The following is a 21,245-nucleotide window of genomic DNA, read 5'->3' as shown; positions in this document are numbered from 1 at the left end:
TAACAGCTCGGCAAAGTTGTAAAGCCGAGACCCCTCGGGCAGCCGCCCAAGATGAGCCCACCTTCCTTGTGGGATGGGCTTTAACAGATTTAAGCTGCGGTAATCCCACCGCAGAATGCGCCAGCTGAATAGTGCTACACATCCAGCGCGCAATAGACTGCTTAGAAGCAGGAGCACCCAGCTTGTTGGGTGCATACAGGATAAACAGCGAGTCAGACTTTCTGACTCCAGCCGTCCTGGAAACGTAAATTTTCAGGGCCCTGACTACGTCCAGCAACTTGGAATCCTCCAAGTCCCTAGTAGCCGCAGGCACCACAATAGGTTGGTTCAAGTGAAAAACTGAGACCGCCTTCGGAAGAAACTGAGGACGAGTCCTCAATTCTGCCCTATCCATATGGAAAATCAGATAAGGGCTTTTACAAGACAAAGCCGCCAATTCTGAAACTCACCTGGCCGAAGCCAGGGCCAACAGCATGACCACTTTCCACGTGAGATATTTTAAATCCACAGTCTTAAGTGGTTCGAACCAATGTGATTTCAGGAATTCCAAAACTACATTGAGATCCCAAGGTGCCACTGGGCACAAAAGGAGGCTGAATATGCAGAACTCCTTTGACAAAAAGTCTGAACTACAGGCAGTGAAGCCCGTTCTTTCTGGAAGAAAATCGATAGAGCCGAAATCTGGACCTTGATGGACCCCAATTTGAGGCCCAACGTCACTCCTGCTTGCAGGAATTGTAGGAATCGACCCAGCTGACATTCCTTCGTCGGGGCCTTCTTGGCCTCACACCACGCAACATATTTTCGCCCAATGCGGTGATAACGTTTTGCGGTGACATCCTTCCTAGCTTTGAGCAGGGTAGGGATGACTTCCTCCGGAATGCCCATTAGGATCCGGTGTTCAACCGCCATGCCGTCCAACGGAGCCGCGGTAAGCCTTGGAACAGACAGGATCCCTGCTGCAGCAGGTCTTGTCCGAGCGGCAGAGGCCAAGGGTCCTCTGCAAGCATCTCTTAAAGTTCCGGGTACCCACGTCTTCGTGGCCAATCCGGAACCACGAGTATAGTTTCCACTCCTCGCTTTCATATGATTCTCAGTACCTTGGGAATGAGAGGCAGAGGAGGAAACACATAAACCGACTGGTACACCCACGGTGTATATTGGGTGGGTTTTTTTGAGATCTGCACTGGAACAGATTGTACATTACCTGATAAGAAGTATATAATAGTACTAATGAAAATTCTAATTGCAGTTTAGACCAACATAGAGCTGCCAATTTCGCCTCAAAGGGCTTTTGGGGCAGAACAACGGTTGGTGGTGCTCCCGGACATTTTTAGCAGAAAGAGCTATTAAGGGTGGTTTTGCAAAGAAGCAAAAAAAGAGCTGGTTGATATGTCTCTCTGGGGCACACTTTTTAAATTGATTTCATGACAATGTTATGAAACAATGGAATGTATATAAAGCATTAAAACGTAACTTTTATTAAATTCTTCAGACGAAAAAGTTTAATTAATTATATGTGAAAAACATTGCTGTGTGAAACAGCGAAGTGGGTTAAAACAAGTATTAAATAGTATGTAGAAGACGATATAGTAATAATATGTCACTCGCCTATTGAAAGTAGGTGACAGAAAATTTGCCTGCACACCCTCTGGATTCTAGGCGAGTATTATTGTTAGACATATGTCCACTGCGAAAATGAAAGTTCTCGTTATCTCTATGAGTTTATGATTGAAGATACTTATGTGTATTTCATATGAGAGATACAAGAAAAAGAAACCGGCTTTCTAATTACCGGACTCCTTTTGAAATAATCAACTGTGCTGCGTGTTCTGCAGTGTCAGTTGACAAGTAGGTTCTGCTGGTCAATGAAAGGTATGTACCTAGATGGGACTACAGTACCCAGTATTCCCAGAGGGTCACCCTTTCTGGTACTGACCGGGCCCAATGCTGCTTGGCTTCCAAGATCAGACGAGATCGGGCAGATCCAGCATGGTATGACTGTAGAAGGTATGGTAAATACCTCTCAGCATGTAAAATGGATGGTGTTTGAGGCAAAATGTGATTCCGTAAAGAAAAAAATTGATTTGACAATCGCCAATTGGTATTGGCCAATTAATGGCCCAAGGGAGACCAAGAAGTGGAGGGATTATTCACTGATGAAATCCTCCATATTACAATTATGATGGAGAGCACATGCCGGAGTTAAATGATTTGATGAAATGCTAATAGAAATACTAGTATGACATGGGTTAAATGATTTGATGAAGTGCTAATAAACAATCATGCGAAAAAACATAAGCTGAATCTTATATCAGGATTAACAGGAGCTGTCTAGGCAGTACCTTGTTTCATTGTGACAAAATGTATAAAGAATTTCCACTGAATTGCTAAATATGAAGTGGATATTGCTTTGTGTAATTATGTAACAACACCCTTAATATGCACTGCTCGGGCTGCAGAGGCAGCTAACTGTTCATACATGGCCTCACACCACGCAACATATTTTCGCCCAATGCGGTGATAACGTTTTGCGGTGACATCCTTCCTGGCTTTGAGCAGGGTAGGGATGACTTCCTCCGGAATGCCTATTAGGATCCGGTGTTCAACCGCCATGCCGTCCAACGGAGCCGCGGTAAGCCTTGGAACAGACAGGATCCCTGCTGCAGCAGGTCTTGTCCGAGCGGCAGAGGCCAAGGGTCCTCTGCAAGCATCTCTTAAAGTTCCGGGTACCCACGTCTTCGTAGCCAATCCGGAACCACGAGTATAGTTTCCACTCCTCGCTTTCATATGATTCTCAGTACCTTGGGAATGAGAGGCAGAGGAGGAAACACATAAACCGACTGGTACACCCACGGTGTCACTAGAGCGTCCCCAGCGATCGCCTGAGGGTCCCTTGACCTGGCGCAATATCTTTTCAACTTTTTGTTGAGGCGGGACGCCATCATGTCCACCCGTGGTCATACCCAACGGTTTTTCCGCATTTGGAAAACTTCTGGATGAAGTCCCCATTCTCCCGGGTGTAGGTCGCCCATCGGAGAATCCTTGTGGCTTCTGCCATCGCCATCCTGCTTCTTGTGCCGCCCCGTTTGTTTACATGGGCGATCGCCGTGATGTTGTCTGATTGGATCAGTACCGGCTGGTTCTGAAGCAGGGGCCTTGCTTGACTTAGGGCATTGTAAAAAGCCCTTAGCTCCCGGATATTAATGTGAGGCGAAATTTCCTTGGAAATTTCTTCCCTGTGTGACTGCACCCCAGCCCCGAAGGCTGGCATCCGTGGTCACCAGGACCCCGTCCTGTATTCCGAATCTGCGGCCCTCTAGTAGATGAGCCCTCTGCAGCCACCACAGCAGCGACACCCTGTTTCTTGCTGACAGGGTTATCCGCTGTTGTATCTGTAGATGGGACCCGGACCATTTGTCCCACAGGCCCCACTGGAACGTCCTTGTGTGGAACCTTCCGAATGGAATTATGCTTCGTACGAAGCTACCATTTTTCCCAGGACTCGTGTGCATTGATGTGCCGACACTTGTCCTGGTTTCAGGATGTCTCTGACTAGAGATGACAACTCCTCGGCTTTTTCCACTGGAAGAAACACTCTTTTCTGGTCTATGTCCAGAATCATTCCCAGGAACAGAAGACGTGTCGTCGGGACCAGCTGTGACTTTGGAAAATTGAGAATCCAGCCGTGCTGTTGTAGCACTTCCCGAGAGAGTGCTACCCCTATTACCAATTGTTCTTTGGACCTCGCCTTTATCAGGAGATCGTCCAAATACAGGATAATAAAAACTACCTTCTTGCGAAGGAGTATCATTTCGATCATTACCTTGGTAAAGACCTTCGGAGCCGTGGGCAACTCCAACGGCAGCATCTGGAACTGATAGTGACAGTCCTGTACCACACATCTGAGGTACTCCTGGTGAGGAGGGTAAATGGGGACATGCAGGTACGCATCCCTGATGTCCAGGGAGACCCTGTAATCCCCCTCGTCCAGGCTCGTAATAACCGCCCTGAGCGATTCCATCTTGAACATGAATCTTCTGATATAAAAAATTCAAGCATTTTAATTTTAAGATGGGTCTCACCGAACCGTTCTGTTTCGGTACCACGACCATTGTGGTATAGTAACCCCTTCCTTGCTGAAGGAGGGGCACCTTGACAATCACTTGTTGTGATTATAGTGTTGAATAGTCACCAACACCGCCTCCCTGGCAGAGGGAGGTGCCGGTAAGGCAGATTTTATGAAACGGCAGGGGGGCGAACATCTCGAACTCCAGCCTGTACCCCTGAGAAATTACCTGAAGGACCCAGGGATCCATGTGAGAGAGCCCACTGGGCGCTGAAATTTCTGAGACGGGCCCCCACCGTACCCGGGTCCGCCTAAGCAGCCCCAGCGTTATGCTGTGGGCTTACCGGAACGCAGGGGAGGACTTCTGCTCTTGGGAACTAGCTGTTGCTTTTTCCTCTACCTTTGCCTCTCGGCAGAAAGGATGAGCCTCTAGCCCTCTTGCTTTTCTGGGGCCGAAAGGACTGTACTTGATGATACGGTGCTTTCTATTGTTGTGGGGTAACCTGTGGCAAGAAAGTCGATTTCCCAGCAGTAGCTGTGGAAACGAAGTCTGACAGACCATCCCCAAACAGTTTTACCCCCTTATAGGGCAAACTTCCATGTGTCGATTCGAGTCGGCATCGCCTGACCATTGCCGAGTCCATAACCCCCGTCTGGCGGCAATGGACCTAGCGCTTATTTTTGATGCCAGTCGGCAATTATCCCTCTGTGCATCACGCATGTATAAGACCACGTCTTTTATATGCTCTATTGTCAGCAAAATATTGTCCCTATCCATAGTTATTTTCCGACAGGGAATCTGACCATGCAGCGGGAGCACTGCACATCCATGCCGAAGCAACGGCTGGTCGCAATATAATGCCCTAGTGTGTGACTATATCTTATAGGGTAACCTCCTGCTTTCTATCAGCAGGTTCCTTCAGGACGGCCGTATCCGGAGACGGTAGTGCCACCTTTTCTGATAAGCGTGTAAACGCTGGGGTACATTTACTAAGATTCGTATTTTCCAAATTCATGTCCAAGTTCAATCACGAATGACATCGACAGTGTAAAATTGCAACTTTTTGAATTGATTACGATGGATTTACTAAGCTGTCGTATTCGGGTTTTTCTTTTGTTCCGATGTCGATGTCATTCGTGGTTTTTTACCTATTTTTACGGCAGTGATTAGCAAAACACTGCCGACTTTTTTTACAATCAATCTCGGCCGGATCTGTGTGATCCGTGCTGGGGTTTTTTTGTTTTTTTTAATTAAACACTGTAAAATCATTAAAAAAAATGCGTGGGGTCCCCCCTCCTAAGCATAACCAGCCTCGGGCTCTTTGAGCCGATCCTGGTTGCAAAAATATGGGGGAAAAAATGACAGGGGTTCCCCCATATTTAAGCAACCAGCATCGGGCTCTGCGCCTGGTCCTGGTCCCAAAAATACGGGGGACAAAAAGAGTAGGGGTCCCCCGTATTTTTAAAACCAGCACCGGGCTCCACTAGCTGGACAGATAATGCCACAGCCGGGGGTCACTTTTATATAGTGCCCTGCGGCCGTGGCATCAAAAATCCAACTAGTCACTCCTGGCCGGGGTACCCTGGGGGAGTGGGGACCCGTTCAATCAAGGGGTCCCCCCCCCCCCAGCCACCCAAGGGCCAGGGGTGAAGCCCGAGGCTGTCCCCCCCCATCCAATGGGCTGCGGATGGGGAGGCTGATAGCCTTTGTTGTAAAAGAAAAGATATTGTTTTTAGTAGCAGTACTACAAGGCCCAGCAAGCCTCCCCCGCATGCTGGTACTTGGAGAACCACAAGTACCAGCATGCGACGGAAAAACGGGCCCGCTGGTACCTGTAGTACTACTACTAAAAAAATACCCAAAAAAAGACAAGACACACACACCGTGAAAGTATAATTTTATTACATACATACACACATACATACATACTTACCTTAAGTTCCCACGCAGGTCGGTCCTCTTCTCCAGTAGAATCCAAGGGGTACCTGTTGAAGAAATTATACTCACGAGATCCAGGGGTCCAGGCTCCTCGGGAAATCCAGGGGTAATCCACGTACTTGCATAAAATAAGAAAACGGAAAGCCGAGCCTCGAACTGAAAGGGGACCCATGTTTTTTCACATGGGACTCCTTTCCACGAATGCCAGAAACCCACTCTGACTGATGTCTAAGTGGGTTTCTTCAGCCAATCAGGGAGTGCCACGTTGTAGCACTCTCCTGATCGGCTGTGTGCTCCTGTCCTCACTGACAGGCAGCACACGGCAGTGTTACAATGTAGCGCCTATGCGCTACATTGTAACCAATGATGGGAACTTTCTGCCCTGCGGTTGACCTAAAGTGACGTCACCGCTGAGCAGAAAGTTCCCATCATTGGTTACAATGTAGCGCATAGGCGCTACATTGTAACACTGCCGTGTGCCGCCTGTCACTCAGTACAGGAGCACACAGCCGATCAGGAGAGTGCTACAACGTGGCACTCCCTGATTGGCTGAAGAAACCCACTTAGACATCAGTCAGAGTGGGTTTCTGGCATTCGTGGAAAGGTGACCCATGTGCAAACATGGGTCCCCTTTCAGTTCGTGGTCGGGACACCGTTTTGTTTTTTTTGTCAAGTACGTGGATTACCCCTGGATTTCCCGAGGAGCCTGGACCCCTGGATCTCGTGAGTATAATTTCTTCAACAGGTACCCCTTGGATTCTACTGGAGAAGAGGACCGACCTGCGTGGGAACTTAAGGTAAGTATGTATGTATGTGTGTATGTATGTAATAAAATTATACTTTCACGGTGTGTGTGTCTTGTCTTTTTTTGGGTATTTTTTTAGTAGTAGTACTACAGGTACCAGCGGGCCCGTTTTTCCGTCGCATGCTGGTACTTGTGGTTCTCCAAGTACCAGCATGCGGGGGAGGCTTGCTGGGCCTTGTAGTACTGCTACTAAAAACAATATCTTTTCTTTTACAACAAAGGCTATCAGCCTCCCCATCCGCAGCCCATTGGATGGGGGGGGACAGCCTCGGGCTTCACCCCTGGCCCTTGGGTGGTTGGGGGGGGGGGACCCCTTGATTGAAGGGGTCCCCACTCCCCCAGGGTACCCCGGCCAGGAGTGACTAGTTGGATTTTTGATGCCACGGCCGCAGGGCACTATATAAAAGTGACCCCCGGCTGTGGCATTATCTGTCCAGCTAGTGGAGCCCGGTGCTGGTTTTAAAAATACGGGGGACCCCTACTCTTTTTGTCCCCCGTATTTTTGGGACCAGGACCAGGCGCAGAGCCCGATGCTGGTTGCTTAAATATGGGGGAACCCCTGTCATTTTTTTCCCCATATTTCTGCAACCAGGATCGGCTCAAAGAGCCCGAGGCTGGTTATGCTTAGGAGGGGGGACCCCACGCAATTTTTTTAAATAAAATAACAACTTTCCCACCCCTTCCCACTGATATACATGCACGGATCTCATGGATCCATGCATGCCTATCCAATCACGGAAAAAAAAAGTAGGTCTGTTTTTTTTTAGCACTTTTTTACGAGTTGTAATTTTTCACGGCAGTGTTTGTTTGTTTTTTGCTTTGCACTTCTTAGTAAATGACCGAGATTCATACTTAAACAGCCGCGTTTTGACCGATGGTGTATTCATTCGTAATTTTTTACCTGAACTTGCAAAAAATTACGAATGCCCTCATCACTGCCGTGATTAGTGCTTAGTAAATTACCGAGATGACACTTTGATGAAAAAACGGCATCTCGGTCAAAATCGGGAGCTTAGTAAATTTCCCCCGCTGTATCTACCCTATGGGGTGTTTCACCGCGTGACCTATCCTCTGGCGGGAAAGGGTACGCTGCCAATAACCGTTTTGAAATTATCAATTTCTTATCGGGAGAAGACCACGCTTCCTCACACACCTCATTTAATTTCTCAGATGCAGGAAAAACTACTAATAGTTTTCTCTCACCAAACACAATACCCTTTTTATGTGGTATCTGGGGTATAATCATAAATGTGTAATACATTTTTCATTGCCTCAATCATGTAACGGGTGGACCTATTTGGGGGGTACACTAGTCTCATCGTCGTCGACACTGGAGTCGGCATCCATGTCGACATCTGTGTCTGCTATCTGAGGTAGCGGGCGTTTTTAGAGCCCCCCATGACATTTGAGACGCTGGAACAGGCACAAGCTGAGTAGCCGGCTGTTCTGTGTCGTCGACCATTTATGTAAGGAGTTGACACTTTCACGTAATCCTTCCATAAATTCAACCACACCGGTGTCGACCCCGCAGGGGGTGACAACATATTTACAGGCATTCGCTCCGCCTCCACCTCATTATCCTCCACATACATGTCGACACAGCCGTACCGATACACAGCGTACACACAGGGAATGCTCTGATAGAGGACAAAGCCCTTTGGGGAGACAGAGGGAGAGTATGCCAGCACACACCAGGGCGCTATATATCACAGGGATAGCACCTATAAAAAAGTGTTTTCCCTTATAGCTGCATATATTGTATACTGCGCCTAATTTGTGCCCCCCCTCTCTTTTTTAACCCTTTCTGTAGTGTAGTTACTGCAGGGGAGAGCCAGGGAGCTTCCCTCCAACGAAGCTGTGAGGGAAAAATGGCGCCAGTGTGCTGAGGGAGATAGCTCCGCCCCTTTTTTGCGGACTTTTCTCCCGCATTTTTATGGATTCTGGCAGGGGTTAATGTACATCCATATAGCCCTGGGGGTTATATGTGATGTATTTTTGCCAGCCAAGGTGTTAAAATTGCTGCTCAGGGCGCCCCCCCCCCCAGCGCCCTGCACCCGTCAGTGACCGCAGTGTGAGGTGTGCATGAGGAGCAATGGCGCACAGCTGCAGTGCTGTGCGCTACCTTGGTGAAGACTGATGTCTTCTGCCGCCGATTTTCCGGACCTCTTCTGGGTTCTGGCTCTGTAAGGGGGCCGGCGGCGCGGCTCTGGGACCGGACTCCGAGGCTGGGCCTGTGTTCGGTCCCTCTGGAGCTAATGGTGTCCAGTAGCCTAAGAAGCCCAAGCTGGCTGCAAGCAGGCAGGTTCGCTTCTTCTCCCCTTAGTCCCTCGATGCAGTGAGCCTGTTGCCAGCAGGTCTCACTGAAAATAAAAAACCTAAAACTAACTTTTTTCTAAGAAGCTCAGGAGAGCCCCCTAGATTGCACCCATCTCGGCCGGGCACAAAAATCTAACTGAGGCTTGGAGGAGGGTCATAGGGGGAGGAGCCAGTGCACACCAGGTAGTCCTAAAGCTTTCTTTAATTGTGCCCAGTCTCCTGCGGAGCCGCTATTCCCCATGGTCCTTACGGAGTTCCCAGCATCCACTAGGACGTCAGAGAAAAGAGGGACGCTGTCTGCCGTAATGTGTAAAAAGGGGGACGCTGTCTGCCGTAATGTGTAAAAAGGGGGACGCTGTCTGCCGTAATGTGTAAAAAGGGGGACGCTGTCTGCCGTAATGTGTAAAAAGGGCACGCTGTCTGCCGTAATGTGCAAAAAGGAGGCACTGTCTGCCGTAATGTGTAAAAAGGAGGCGCTGTCTGTCATAATGTGTAAAAAGGGGACGCTGTCTGCCGTAAGGTGTAAAAAGGGGGACTGTCTGCCGTAATGTGTAAAAATAGGATTTTAATTACCTACCGGTAAATCCTTTTCTCGTAGTCCGTAGAGCAGGGATGGGGAACCTTTTTTCTACCGAGGGCCATTTGGATATTTATAAAATCCTTCGGGGGCCATACAAGTCTGCCCCCGCGCTCGCCAAAAAAATGGGTGTGGCCAGTTAAAATGGGACGTGATACACATATGCCCCCAATAGTGCAGTGCCAGATCCACAATTGCCCCCACAGTGCCAGGTATACAAATGCCCCTCACAGTGCCAGGTATACAGATGCCCCCACAGTGCCAGGTATACAAATGCCCCTCACAGTGCCAGGTATACAGATGTCCCCACAGTGCCAGGTATACAAATGCCCCCACAGTGCCAGGTATACAAATGCCCCCACAGTGCCAGGTATACAAATGCCCCTCACAGTGCCAGGTATACAAATGCCCCCACAGTGCCAGGTATACAAATGCCCCCACAGTGCCAGGTATACAAATGCCCCTCACAGTGCCAGGTATACAGATGTCCCCACAGTGCCAGGTATACAAATGCCCCTCACAGTGCCAGGTATACAGATGTCCCCACAGTGCCAGGTATACAAATGCCCCTCACAGTGCCAGGTATACAGATGCCCCCACAGTGCCAGGTATACAAATGCCCCTCACAGTGCCAGGTATACAGATGTCCCCACAGTGCCAGGTATACAAATGCCCCTCACAGTACCAAGTATACAGATGCCCCCACAGTGCCAGGTATACAAATGCCCCTCACAGTGCCAGGTATACAGATGACCCCCACAGTGCCAGGTATACAGATGACCCCCACAGTGCCAGGTATACAGATGACCCCCGTCCCGCTTACCGCTCCTTTCGGCGGGGACACACGGAGGAGAGCGCGGCTATGTTGGGCGGCGGCGGGTAAGACTTGAAACCAGCCGCCGGTTCGAGAGCCAATCAGAGCTCGCGGACCGGCAGCCGCGGCTCCTGATTGGCTGCCGGTCCGCGAGCTCTGATTGGCTCACGAACCAGCGGATGGTTTCTAGTCCTACAAGCCGCCGCCGCCGCCCGACAATAGCCGCGCTCTCCTCCATGTGGTGCCAGCTGAGACACGCTGCCGCCGGACTGTGCGGCGGCGTTTCTCACTGAGAGGAGCGGGTGGGCCGGACCAAACGGAGGTTCCCCACCCCTGCCGTAGAGGATGCTGGGGTCCATATTAGTACCATGGGGGTATAGACGGGTCCACCAGGAGCCATTGGCACTGTAAGAGTTTAATAGTGTGGGCTGGCTCCTCCCTCTATGCCCCTCCTACCAGACTCAGTCTAGAAACTGTGCCCGAGGAGACGACATACTTCGAGAGAAGGAAATACACAGATAGTGGCGAGATTCATACCAGCTCACACAACAGGCAAATCCGGTTAACATGCTAATAACGCAGAACTTACCTAGGAACCAGGCAGTACTGAACTATAAAACCAATGCAGGAAAATTAAGCGCAGGGCGGGCACCCAGCATCCTCTACGGACTACGAGAAAAGGATTTACCGGTAGGTAATTAAAATCCTATTTACTCTTATGTCCTAGAGGATGCTGGGGTCCATATTAGTACCATGGGGATGTACCAAAGCTACCAGAACGGGAGGGAGAGCGCGGAGGCTCATGCAAGACTGCTTGACCAAACTTGAGGTCATCAGAGGCCAAAGTATCGAGCTTGTAAAACTTGGCAAACGTGTTCGACCCAGACCAAGTAGCTGCTCGGCAAAGCTGTACAGCCGAGACACCCTGGGCAGCCGCCCATAAAGAGCCCACCTTACGAGTAGACTGGGCCTTTACAGATTTTGGACACGGCAATCCTGCCGTAGAAAAGGCAAGCTGGATGGTGAACCTGATCCAGCGTGAAATCGACTGCTTAGAAGCAGGACACCCAATTTTCTTGGGATCATAGAGGAAAAACAGAGAGTCAGATTTTCTATGATGAGCCGTCTTCTTCACATAAATTTTCAAAGCCCTCATCTACCAGGGCCGGTGCAAGGTTTCTCGACGCCCTAGGCAAAACTTCAGCATGCTGCCCCCTCCTTCATTCCCAAACCACACACCAGTACCTACAATCCAGCGCCTCAGGTGAAAGTCTGGAGGTGACATCTTAGAAGTTCAAACGCCATAGTCTGCGTTAAGTTAAACAAGGATGCATCTCTCACAGTTATCCTTAATTTTATGATAAGCAGACCCCCCAGATCATAGCGTCCTAGAGCCGACCCTGTTCCTACTGCTTTGTCTGTAATTACCCCGCTTTGTTCTATCACTGTTTGTAAAGTGCAACAGAATATAAGAATCTGTTGTTGTTGTTGTTAATAATAATAATAATAACAACTTGCATTGTCACAGAAGTAGGCGGACAGTGTAGTGTCTGCCTACTTTTGCATGCCGAGAGGGGCGGAGCGTACAGACAGGAAGTTGCAGCGCAGCCCGTATACCACGCCATATAACTCTGACAAGTAGCTGGCCTCTACTACAGCTGTCTAGCGGTGGCACCACAAACGGCTATATATATATATATATATATACACAGTGGTTGAAATGGAAATTTTGAAGTGGGGGTATGCAAAAGTCAAGGACGTAATTATGCGCTCCAGCAAAGGGAGCATGGTCACCAAAAAAGGGGGCATGACCAGTGTAGTAGAACTTTGCAAAAGGAAATAAATCTGCACAGGATATAACGATTTCAGTTCAGTGAATTTAGTAGTATTATATATTAAACCAACATAAAGGCCTACTTAAATAATAAATTCAGCAAATAGTTGGTGGTGCTCCAGGAAGATAGTTATAACAACTATGAAAAAACAAGTACTAGTTTTTTCACAGTGTAGTAGAACGCCTTATACTATCTATTACTGGTGCCCCTTTCACCTTATAGCACACGGTACGAGCCAAAATTCACATTGTAGCACACTGAAAGCCGAAACTCACATTGTAGCACACTGAATGAGCCGAAATTCACATTGTAGCACACTGAATGAGCCGAAATTCACATTGTAGCACACTGAATGAGCCAAAATTCACCTTGTAGCACACTGAATGAGCCGAAATTCACCTTGTAGCACACTGAATGAGCCGGCATTCACATTGTAGCACACTGTATGAGCCGAAATTCACATTGTAGCACACTGAATGAGCCGAAATTCACATTGTAGCATACTGACTGAGCCGACATTCACATTGTAGCACACTGAATGAGCCGACATTCACATTGTAGCACACTGAATGAGCCGAAATTCACATCATAGCACACTGAATGAGCCGAAATTCACATTGTAGCACACTGAATGAGCCGAAATTCACTTTGTAGCACACTGAATGAGCCGAAATTCACATTGTAGCATACTGACTGAGCCGACATTCACATTGTAGCACACTGAATGAGCCGACATTCACATTGTAGCACACTGAATGAGCCGAAATTCACATTATAGCACACTGAATGAGCCGAAATTCACATTGTAGCACACTGAATGAGCTGAAATTCACTTTGTAGCACACTGAATGAGCCGACATTCACATTGTAGCACACTGACTGAGCCGACATTCACATTGTAGCACACTGAATGAGCTGAAATTCACTTTGTAGCACACTGAATGAGCTGAAATTGTGACAGCAGGGACAGCCAGAGTGACAACAGGGAGAGAGAGGGATTGACGACAGGGAGAGAGAGAGAGTGACGAAAGGGAGAGAGAGTGACGACAGGGAGAGAGAGAGAGTGACGACAGGGAGAGAGAGAGAGTGACGACAGGGAGAGAGAGTGACGACAGGGAGAGACGACAGTAACGACAGGGAGAGAGAGTGACGACAGGGAGAGAGAGTGACGACAGGGAGAGAGAGTGACGACAGTGACGACAGGGAGAGAGAGTGACGACAGTAACGACAGGGAGAGGCGACAGTAACGACAGGGAGAGAGAGTGACGACAGTAACGACAGGGAGAGGCGACAGTAACGACAGGGAGAGAGAGTGACGACAGGGAGAGAGAGTAACGACAGGGAGAGTCACAACAAGGAGAGAGAGTGACAACAGTGACAGCAGGGAGAGAGAGAGTGATGACAGTGACAGCTGGGAGAGAGAGAGTGACAGTAGGGACAGGGACGGTAATGACAGGGAGAGAGGTGACAGCAGTGGAACATTACCTCATTTGTTGCTGGTGGCTGGCGGCGGTGAGCGATGGGCTGCTGGCGGCGGGTGGCTGGCGGTGAGCGGCGTACGGTGGGTGGCTGGCGGCGGCGGGCGGCTGTGAGCTAGTGCAGCGCTCTACACAGGCGCCGGCAGCCGCGCAGGGACGGGGAGCAACATGTGCAGCAGGATGGCCACTTCCTTCGCCTCCTGCTGCACTTTCAGTTCCTCATTTCCGGGTCAGTGGAAGAAGTGGCGGTATACCATACCGCCGTATATCGCCCCACTTCGACCACTGTATATATATATATATATATATATATATACCCGCACATACATACAGATGATTACCTGATCGGCCACAGCTGGGCTTCCTCTCCGGGCGCTGGCATCAACCAGTCCGTGCAGCGGGAATGCTGCTCCGTCCCTGCCATGATGTCATCAGAGAACGTCCAGCCAACCAGGCCGCACTTTAAAATTAAAGTCTCTGAGGGCCACCAACTCGTTCACATGTCAAGGGTTTTTAACTCCTGGAAGGCAACGGAGCTGGTGTGCCCTCCTAGGACTTGTAGAGGTCCAATATATGTAAAAAAAAAATATCTGGCAGCACTCCACAGACTTACAAACAAAGTAATCAGCATCCTTTATTCTTACAGTGTATAATATATATATACACACACACACACACACACACACTCATAGTGTGTGTGTGTGTGTGTGTGTGTGTGTGTGTGTGTGTGTGTGTGTATACACACACACATATATATATATATATATATATATATATATTATACATTGTAAGCCTGTGGAGTGCTGCCTGATTTTCTTTCAACATATATTGGACCTCTAAAAACACAGCAGCAAGATATATACATATATATATATATATAATTACAGTACACTCTTTCACCCTTCTTGCGGGGCATGCGATCACAGGGCGGGCGGGGAGTATTGCGCAGGGGGGATTTGGGGGGGGGGGGTTGTGATATGCAATCGTGGGGGGGGGGGAGAGGATGTAATACTATATGTGCGGATTGCAATCGGGCGGGGGGGAGAGGATGTAATACTATATGAGCGGGATCGTCCCGCCGCTCATATAGTATTACATTCCTTCCCCCCATCCCCGCGATTGCATCCCGTTCAGAGAGGATAACATGCTAACAGTTGGAGGGTATCATGCAGGGAGACATTACAGCACTCTGTTGCTGTGGTGTGGTGCGGTGCGGGAAGGTTGGATGTTGTCGCGGTGGGAGCAGTGCCAGGGCGGGATGTATATTTGTACTTCACAAAACGAACTTTACGCGAGCACCTTCAGTGCTTCCGGGCGGTTGCGGCATCCCTGCTCTTCTGGTAAAGGAATAGGAGCTTAGCAGCTAAGGAAAGCATTTTTCGGCAGCATGAGGTACCGCCCTCCAATGGCCTCCGCCCATAGGCAGCTGCTAAAGCTGCCTAGTGGTAGCGCCGGCCCTGCTCACAACATCCAAGGCCTTTGAAGCAATTGAGGAGTCAGTGGCCACTGGCACCACAATAGGTTGGTTGATATGAAAAGCTGATACAACCTTAGGCAGGAACTGCGGACGAGTCCTGAGTTCTGCCCTATCTTCATGGAAGATCAGATAGGGACTTTTACAAGACAAATCCCCCAATTCCGACACGTGTCGAGCAGAAGCTAAGGCCAACAAAGTGACTGCCTTCCACGTGAGAAACTTGATTTCAGCCTCCTGTAGAGGCTCAAACCAATCCGATTGCAGGAACTGCAACACCACATCAAGATCCCAGGGTGCCGTTGGCGCTACAAAGGGAGGCTGGATGTGCAGAACCCCTTTCAAAAAGGTCTTTTCAAAAAGGAGGACAGCTAATTGTTTTTGGAAGAAAATGGACAAAGCTGAGATCTGGACCTTGATGGAGCCCAATCTCAGGCCCATATCCACAACTGTTTGCTGGAAAAGGAGAAAACGTCCAAGTTGAATCTCCACCGCAGGAAATTTCTTGGATTCACACCAACAAACAACATATTTTTTCCAAATTCGATGGTAATGTTTAGACGTTACCCCCCTTCCTAGCCTGTATCGGGGTAGGAATAACCTCACTCTGGATACCCTTCCGAGCTAAGATCTGGCGCTCAACCTCCATGACGTCAAACGTAGCCATGGTAACTCTTGATAAGCGAACGGCCCCTGCAGTAGCAGATCATCCCGAAGAGGTAAGGGCCTTGGATCTTACAACAGAAGATCCAGCAGATCCGCGTACCAACCTTTGTTCTTTTTACAAGTTGAAGAACTCTTGGTATCAGAGGAAGTGGAGGGAACACATACACTGACGTGAACACCCACGGTGTTATCAGTGCGTCCACCGCCACTGCCTGCGGGTCTCTCGACCTGGAACAGTACCTCCGCAGCTTCTTGTTGAGGCGGGAGGCCATCATGTCTATGTGAGGAACCCCCCCACCAACCGGTTACCTCCTCGAACACCTTCGGATGGAGGCCCCACTCTCCTGGATGGAGATCGTGTCTGCTGAGGAAGTCTGCTTCTCAGTTGTCTACTCCCGGAATGCTGACATCGTCACCGTGTGTCTTTCTGCCCAAAGGAGGATTCTTGACACCTCTGACATTGCAACCCTGCTCTTCGTTCCGCCTTGTCAGTTTATGTAGGCCACTGTGGTCACATTGTCCAATTGCGCCTGAACAGCCCGATCCTGTAGAAGGTGTGCTGCTTGCAGAAGGCCGTTGTATACGGCCCTTAGCTCCAGGATGTTTATTGGGAGAAGGGATTCTTGATTCGACCACCTTCCTTGGAAGGTTTCCTCCTGAGCGACTGCTCCCCAACCTCTTAGACTTGCATCTGTGGTTAGAAGGATCCAGTCCTGAACTCTAAACCTTTGGCCTTCCAGAAGGTGTGTTAGTTGTAGCCACCAGAGGAGCGCAATCCTGGCTTTCGGTGACAGACGTATCCTCTGGTGCATATGTAGGTGAGATCCCGACCACTGGTCCAAGAGATCCAGCTGAAAGGATCGAGCATGAAACCTTCTGTACTGCAGAGCCTTGTAGAAGGCAACCATCTTCCCCAGAAGGCTGATGCACTGATGAACTGATACCCGGGTAGGCTTCAAGACATCCCGGACCATTGTTTGAATCACCAATGCTTTCTCCACTGGTAGAAACACCCTCTGCACTTCCGTGTCTAGGATCATCCCTAGAAAAGACAGCCTCCTTGTCAGTTCCTGATGAGACTTTGGAAGGTTCAGGAGCCAACCGTGCTCCTTGAGCAATTGTGTCGTGAGAGCAATGGATCTTAACAACTTCTCCCTGGACGATGCCTTGATCAGGAGATCATCCAGGTACAGAATTATGTTCACCCCTTGCTTGCAGAGGAGAACCATCATCTCTGCCATCACCTTGGTGAAGACCCTCGGTGCCGTGGAGAGACCGCACGGCAGCGCCTGAAACTGATAATGATCGTCTAACAGTGCAAACCTGAGATATGCCTGATGCGGCGACCAAATGGGAATGTGGAGGTACGCATCCAGGGACACCAGGAACTCCCCCTTCGTCAGTCAAGAGATGACAGCTCTCAGAGACTCCATCTTGAATTTGAACTCCCTGAGATAAAGGTTCAAAGATTTTAAGTTCAGAATTGGCTGTACCGAACCATCCGGCTTCGGTACCACTAAAAGGTTCGAATAGTAACCTTTGTTCCACTGATGAGGCGGAACTGGAACAATGACCTCGGACACTTCCAATTTTCGGATAGCTTCCAGAAGAATTGTTCTGTCTGCCGGCAGAGCTGGCAAGCCTGACTTGAAGAAACGGTGAGGTGGGAGAGTTTGAAACTCCAGCCTGTACCACCTGGACACTATATCCTGTACCCAAGGGTCCAGGCCAGACGACATCCAGACGTGGCTGAAATGCCGGAGTCTTGGTCTCACCTGACCTTCCTCCAGGCAATGCTGCCCGTCACGTGGAGGACTTTGAGGTGCCAGAAGCAGGCTTCTTGTCTTGGGAACCTGCGGGAGCAGGCTTTTTGCCTTTGGCACGACCACCTCTGAAGAAGGTGTGAGAAGGCTTGTTCTTTCTAGGCCTCGCGGGCCGAAAGGACTGTGACTTGGCTGGTGTAAAAGGCTTCTTCGTAGCCGGTGCAGCTGAGGGGAGAAAAGGAGACTTACCCGCGGTAGCCGTGGCAATCCATGCATCCAGCGCCTCCCCAAAGAGAGCCTGACCTGTATAGGGTAGGCCCTCCACACTTTTCCTGGATTCCGTGTCCGCAGACTATTGGCGCAGCCAGAGACCCCTGCGAGCCGAGACGGACATGGAGGAGATCCCCGCAGCCATGGAACCCAGGTCCTTCATGGACTCTATCAGGAACCCTGCAGAATCCTGAATATTACGTAAAAATAAATCAACGTCACCTTTATCCATCATAGTCAAGTCCTCCTGCAGAGTGATTGACCACCTGGCTATAGCTTTAGAAATCCATGCACAGGCAATAGTAGGCCGCAGTATAGCCCCTGAGGCCGTGTAAATGGATTTGAGCGTAGCATCCACCTTGTGATCTGCCGGGTCCTTCAACGAGGTAGATCCCGGGACTGATAAAACCACCTGTTTTGACAGCCTGGGGACAACTATCGGCTGACACTCCCACTTCTTTCTATCTTCCTCTGGGAAGGGAAAAGCAACCAAGCAACCAAGACCGTCTTAGGGATCTGGAATTTTTTCTCTGGATTTTCCCAGGCCTTTTCAAAGATAGCATTTAATTCCTTAGATGCTGGGAAGGTGAGAGGGGCCTTTTTACTGTCCGTGAAAAAGGCCTCCTCAACCTGCTCAGGAGGTGTGTCAAAAATGTGCAACACATCCCGTACGGCCTCAATCATCAACTGCACCCCCTTTGCAAGTGATGCCGTACCCCTCGACACATCCCTGTCACCATCTGCAGTGTCGGAATCGGTGTCCGTGTCATCCTGCATAATCTTGGCAAGAGCACGTTTGTGAGAATGTACCGCAGGGGACCCTGAGGGAGCAGTGTCAGACCATACAACCATAGAGGATTGCAATACCTGAGTTGCATGCTCAGTTCTTGCAACCCTTTCAGAAATCTGAGAAATAGTCCCCCTAAGAGAGACCAACCACTCCCGTTCTCTAGCTGGGATCTGCGCTACAACAGTGCAATCCTGATTACATGGGATGGGATCTTCTTGAGAAGATAAATCTTCTGCAACATATGAAACAGAGTCCCTAGACATGTTTGCTAATACACACCACTCACCCCACATACACACAGGGTACAGGGCAGACAGAGTTTCCCCTCAAGAATGGCAGAGAGACACAGAGATTGGAGCCAACCCACACACAGCGCTATTACAGGTATAAGGAGACCCTAAACCAGAGCTGACTGTGTCCCTTAATATGTGACACAGCCTTTACACAGCCTCCCCTGCCTCTACAACCCCCTGGTACCGTACAGATTGCTGGAGTTGCACTGGAGGGACTGATCTTCCACTTACATCCGACTGCAGGCAGGAAAATGGCACTGAAATGCTGCTGGGTCCGCTCTGAGGAGAAGCTCCGCCCCCTTAATGGCGCTGTCTTCCCGCTCTTCAAGATTATACTGGCCTGAGGTTTTTGTGTGCTGGCTGAGATCTGCAGATCCCGACAGACTGAAATGGTCAGTGTAGGGTCAGGCGCTGGCTCAGGGCGCCCCTCACAGCGCCGCACCTATGTACCGCTGAGCCGTCCGGGAGTGCAGTTAATACTGCGCTCCTACCCTGTAGCCGCCATCTTCACACCGACCCCCCACTTGTTACGGGGGACGGTGACTCACTCGCCACACTTCAGCTCTGCAAGGGGGTGGCGGCATGCTGCTGGGGTGAGCGTTCCCCTGTGGCGGGGAACGATCTATCCCCTCTGGAGCTCAATGTCCAGTCAGCGGAGACAGTGGTTCAGACCCCGCAGGGTGGACACTGCTCCCCCCCTCAGTCCCTCGATGCAGGGAGGCTGTTGCCAGCAGCCTCCCTGTAAAATAAAAAACTCTAAGAAAACTTTTACTAAGAAAGCTCTGTAGAGCTCCACTAGCTGTGACCGGCTCCTCCGGGCACATTATCTAAACTGAGTCTGGTAGGAGGGGCATAGAGGGAGGAGCCAGCCCACACTATTAAACTCTTAAAGTGCCAATGGCTCCTGGTGGACCCGTCTATACCCCATGGTACTAATATGGACCCCAGCATCCTCTAGGACGTAAGAGAAAAGGGGACGCTGTCTGCCGTAATGTGTAAAAAGGGGGACTGGCTGCCGTGATGTGTAAAAAGGGGGATGCTGTCTGCCGTAATGTGCAAAAAGGGGGGCGCTGTCTGCCGTAATGTGTAAAAAGGGGGACGCTGTCTGCCGTAATGTGTAAAAAGGGGACGCTGTCTGCCGTAATGTGTAAAAAGGGGGACTGGCTGCCGTAATGTGTAAAAAGGGGACGCTGTCTGACACAATGTGTAAAAAGGGGACGCTGTCTGCCATAATGTGTAAAAGGGGCTCTACCTGGTGAGACTACTGTGCACCGTAGTATGAATTGGTATTATTTTGTGGCCACGCCCCTTCCCCATGAAGCCACGCCCCTATATATAATTTTTTTATGAGGTGTCAGGCCACGGAGCAAAGCTCTTCCCCAGACACCCTCTAAGCCCCGCCCCCATGTTCTGATTGGCCCACGGGTCAGTCAGTGAAAGAACAGGTTTGACCATCAGTTTTGGAAACCATCGATGGTCATCCACTGCATAGTTGGCTGCCATTGATGGTTAGTTGTCATATTACCATCGATGGTAACCATCGATGGCAACCACACCGATGGCCATCCCTACTATGGGGTCACTCCTTCTGTTAAGTAGAACTGGGTGGATCAGAGCATTTTTTACACTGAGGGGCAGTGTGTGAAATGCCCTTGAAAAGTGATAAAATGGAGAGAGATAAAGTACCAACCAACCAGCTCCTAACTGTCATTTTTCAAACACAGCCTGTAACATGGGAGAAAGAGCTGATTGGCTGGTGCTTTATGTCCATCCGCTTTATCACTATTCAAGGTTTAGTACATCTGTCCGTTTGATGCGTATTAGGTGTGCATCTTATACAAAATATTACAATTTTGTTGCAAGTCAAGATATTTAAATGCGGTTCAAAGCGTGGAGATTGCACACTGGGAGCAGGGGTGCGGGCATTCTCGGTCTGCTAGCTGCTGCAAAGCATCTTTTTCTCTGTAAATGTAACTGACGTTTACTCATCCTCGGGGGTGGCTGGACAATCCTGCGCTCTTTATGCATGATTGGATAATTCTGTGTACACAAATCCCAATGTAATAAAAACATGACATTGCTTAGTGAAGATATAAATTAGACATGAATATGCAATATTAGGAGAAAATTCTAAACGTTCTAGATAAGAGGGCTGT

At 49.5% G+C, this 21,245-nt stretch overlaps 1 protein-coding gene and 1 pseudogene across 2 annotated transcripts in view; both read right to left on the bottom strand.

The window, feature by feature from the left end:
* C9H3orf84 (chromosome 9 C3orf84 homolog) overlaps positions 1 to 21,245 on the bottom strand; it is a 92,321-nt gene that overhangs the window by 30,146 nt on the left and 40,930 nt on the right. The gene's annotated exons all lie outside the window — the stretch shown is intronic.
* LOC134961539 (5S ribosomal RNA) lies at positions 1,891 to 2,009 on the bottom strand (annotated as a pseudogene).

Source organism: Pseudophryne corroboree, chromosome 9 (genome assembly GCF_028390025.1).
Source record: "Pseudophryne corroboree isolate aPseCor3 chromosome 9, aPseCor3.hap2, whole genome shotgun sequence".
Taxonomy (NCBI): domain Eukaryota; kingdom Metazoa; phylum Chordata; class Amphibia; order Anura; family Myobatrachidae; genus Pseudophryne; species Pseudophryne corroboree.
This window is presented reverse-complemented; position numbering and strand designations above follow the sequence as displayed.